This window comes from Mandrillus leucophaeus, unplaced genomic scaffold, assembly GCF_000951045.1.
Source record: "Mandrillus leucophaeus isolate KB7577 unplaced genomic scaffold, Mleu.le_1.0 Scaffold11, whole genome shotgun sequence".
Classification (NCBI taxonomy): Eukaryota; Metazoa; Chordata; class Mammalia; order Primates; family Cercopithecidae; genus Mandrillus; species Mandrillus leucophaeus.
In genome coordinates, this window is record NW_012099209.1 from 2,540,660 (window position 1) to 2,544,576 (window position 3,917).

Genomic DNA, 3,917 nt, shown 5'->3' on the forward strand with positions numbered 1-3,917 from the left:
TTTTTTTTTTTTTTTGAGACAGGGTCTCACTCTGTCACCCAGGCTGGAGTGCAATGGTGCCATCTTGGCTCACTGACACCTCTGCCTCCCGAGTTCAAGCGATTCTCCCATCTCAGCCTCCCAAGTAGCTGGGACTACAGGTGCATGCCACCATGCCCAGCTAATTTTTGTATTTTTAGTGGAGACAAGGTTTCACCATATTCGTCAGGCTGGTCTCGAACTCCTGACCTTGTGATCCGCCCACCTCGGCCTCCCAAAGTGCTGGGATTACACTGTGCCCGGCCTGTCTCCGTCTCTTCTGATCCTCTCTCTCCATCCCCTGGGTGAAGTCATACCCACAGCATAGGTGGAACTGTTTCCCACCCACAGTATTCAGGAGGTGGGAGTTGGGGGGGTACAGAGGGGATCCCCCCTTGTCTTTCCTGGGATGGTGGCTACCCCCAGCACCCCAAACAGGAGGCACCATGTGTCTTGTGTGTCCCATCTCCCCTCTCTCTCAGGGTGGACTGGGGCGCTGGCTGTGTTTCTCTTCTGAGGAGGCACAGGTGCGTGTTAAGGGCCGGGGAGCTCTGGGGCTCAGGGCCGTCTGGGGCGTCTCTTGCCCAAGCTGGGTGAGGAGGACCCGGGTCACAGAACTTGGTAACATCACAGGACAATTGCTGCCACAGTGAGTCTAGACAGACCTGCTAAGGATATTACCAGGGAACAAAGAGGGTCTTTGTCGCGAGGTCAGGGGAATCGGTCAGACGAGGCTGCGCGGCGGGGTCCTGTCAGGTAGATGGGGTGTAGACAATGGGGCATCTGCCCGAGCCCCGTCCTTTCACGGTATATGCTCTGGTGGTGCGTGAGGCCGGGTGTGCTCCCAGCAAAGTGATGTGGGACTTGGGGTGCCCTGCGCCCCTTCTCCCGGAGGAGAACCATCCAGCCCTGTTGGAACAGAGCGCGTTCAGAGGCTGAGACTTCAGCCAGATTACCAGCCATGCACTTCCTTCTAGTGCCAGATACACTGTATGGCAAGCGGCTCCCCACTATTACCCTATTTAAAATTGAGGGATAATTTACATCAGGCAATGTGAACAGACCTTAAGTTTCCCTGTCACTTTGGTGAAAAACTTTCTTTTTGTTTTGAGATGGGGTCTTGCTCTGTTGCCCAGGCTGGAGTGCCGTGGCACAATCATAGCTCACTGCAGCCTCAACCTCCTGGACTCCAGCGATCCTCTTGCCTCAGCCTCCCAAGTAGCTGGGACTTAGGCAGGCACCACCATGCCTGGCTAATTTTTTCAATTTTATTTTTTGTAGAGATGGGATCTCACTATATTGCCCAGGCTGGTCTTGAACTCCCGGGCTTAAATGATCCTTCCACCTCGGCCTCCCAACGAAGCTGGGATTACAGGCGTGAGCCACCAAGCCCTGCCATCAAGTGGGTCTTGCTAAACACACATGTGAACACCTCTCTTGTGATTGCATGCTTTGGGGTATGTGTGTATATGTTGACAGTGGTTTTCTTTCTCTCTCTCTCTCTCTCTCTCTCTCTTTCTCCTTCTTTCCTTCATTCCTTCTTTCTTTTCTTCAGAATCTCACTCTGTCATCTAGGCTGGAGTGCAGTGGCGCAATCTCAGCTCACTGCAACCTCTGCCTCCTGGGTTCAGGTGGTTGTCATGCCTCAGCCTCCTAGGTAGCTGGGACCCGGCTAGTTTTTGTATTTTTAGTAGAGACATGGTTTCGCCATGTTGGCCAGGCTGGTCTTGAACTCCTGGCCTCAAGCAATCCTCCTGCCTCGGTCTCCCAAATCGCTGGGATTACAGGTGTGAGCCACCCACCCCTGACCCTGTTTTTCTGAATACAGCTTTCCCTGTTGACTTTTAAAGTAACACATCCCATGAGACTCAAGGCATCACCTTGTGCCCATTAGGGAGAAGACAGAAAAGAGGCAGATCTGTTGATATGGGACTATGGGTTGTTTTGTTTTATTTTTTGATTTTGTAAAACATTGACATGGTTCAAAAGTCAAAATCGTGATGAGTTTTTTGCAGAGAAGTCTCCCTCCTGTCCCCATCCCCCGCTTCCATTCCTTCCTTGTCCAGAAGGTGGCGCAGTCTCGCCATAGGTCTTGCCTGGAAATCCCTCCAGGTTGGTCCAGACAGAGATTACTCACTCTTTTAAATAGTTTAATTTTGTTTTTAATTTTGATGAAATCCAGTTTATCAATTTTTTTCTTTTATTGTCTGTGCTTTTTGTGTCATTTGGGGTGTGGGGGCTTTTTGTTTTTGTTTTTGTTTTTGAGATGGGGGTCTCACAATGTTGCCCAGGCTGACCTCGAACTCCTGGCCTCAAGTGATCCGTCCCAGTAGCTGGGATTACAGGCATGAGCCACTGTGCCTGGCTGCTGATTTGTGTTTTGTTTGTTGGTTTGTTTTGAGACAGAGCGAGACTCTGGCTGGAGTGCAGTGTTGTGATCTTGGCTCACTGCAACCTCCACCTCCCAAGTTCAAGCGATTCTCCTGCCTCGGCCTCCCGAGTAGCTGGGGCTACAGTCATGCACCACCACGCCTGGCTAATTTTTTGTGTTTTTAGTAGAGACAGGGTTTCACCATGTTGGCCAGGCTGGTCTCAAACTCCTGACCTCAAATGATCTATCTGCCTCGACGTTCCAAAGTGCTGGGACTACAGGCATGAGCCACTGCACCTGGCCTGCTGATTTGTTTTTAAGAGAGAAAAGAGCTCTGTGGGTCTCCTCTTGGAGATTAGGAGAAGACGCATTTACAAACTGAAAAGTTTTCTCCTCTGGGACGTACTGAATATGAGGTGGGAAAACCAGGCTTCAGTGTGATGATCTCTCTCAATAGCAATTGTGTATTGACTGATCTGCAGTGCAGCAATGCCCTGTCTGGCATTTATTCCCCACCCATCAGCATGAGAAGTTTGCATGAGGATGTTCACTGCAGCATGGCTTTACGATAAGGAAAATCAGAAGCCACTTAGATGTTCCAATGTAGGGGAATGTTTAAATCCATGGTGACCCGTTTCTGAGACAGAGTATTACGCAGCAGAGAAAAGGGTACGCTGAGATCTCCGTAGAGTAATGTAGATAGATCTCCTAGATAGACTGCTGAGTGGAGCAAACACAGTTGCAGGATAAAATCAATGGCTGGGCACAGTGGCTCATGCCTGTCATCCCAGCACTTTGGAAGGCTGAGGTAGGAAGATCACTTGAACCCTGGAGGTCAAGGCTGCAGCGAGCGCTGATGGTGCCACTGCACTCCAGCCTCAGTGACCGGAGCTGGACCCTGTCTCAGAATTTTTTTTTTTTTTTACTGACTATGAATGGAAAAGCAGCAGTAAATCTTTTTAAAAACTTTACTTTGGCCGGGCGCGGTGGCTCAAGCCTGTAATCCCAGCACTTTCGGAGGCCGAGATGGGCAGATCACGAGGACAGGAGATCGCGACCATCCTGGCTAACATGGTGAAACCCCGTGTCTACTAAAAATACAAAAAACTAACTGGGCGAGGTGGCGGGAGCCTGTAGTCCCAGCTACAGGGGAGGCTGAGGCAGGAGAATGGCGTAAACCTGGGAGGCGGAGCTTGCAGTGAGCTGAGATCCAGCCACGGCACTCCAGCCCAAGCGACAGAGCAAGACTCCGTCTCAAAAAAAAAAAAAAACTTTACTTTTGGCTGGGTGTGGTGGCTCACGCCTGTAATCACAGCACTTTGGGAGGCCAAGGCGGGTGGATTATGAGGTCAGGAGATGGAGACCATCCTGGCCAACATCGTGAAACGCCGTCTCTACTAAAAATACAAAAATTAGCCAGGCATGGTGGTATGTGCCTGTAATCCCAGCTACTCGGGAGACTGGGACAGGGGAATCGCTTGAACCCAAGAGGCGGAAGTTGCAGTGAGCTTAGATTGTGCCACTGCAC

The 3,917-nt window shown here is 50.7% G+C and overlaps 1 protein-coding gene across 3 annotated transcripts in view; it reads left to right on the forward strand.

Annotated features, from left to right (window-relative positions):
• The window catches only part of PGPEP1 (pyroglutamyl-peptidase I), a 29,839-nt gene that overhangs the window by 11,255 nt on the left and 14,667 nt on the right, over positions 1-3,917 (forward strand). For 2 of the 3 annotated variants that reach the window (XM_011990297.1, XM_011990306.1), the window contains exon 2: positions 1,300-1,420. The exons of the other annotated variant lie outside the window; for it this stretch is intronic. The gene's annotated coding sequence lies outside the window, so the exon portion shown is untranslated. The remainder of the gene's footprint in view (positions 1-1,299; positions 1,421-3,917) is intronic. 3 annotated transcript variants of the gene reach the window in all.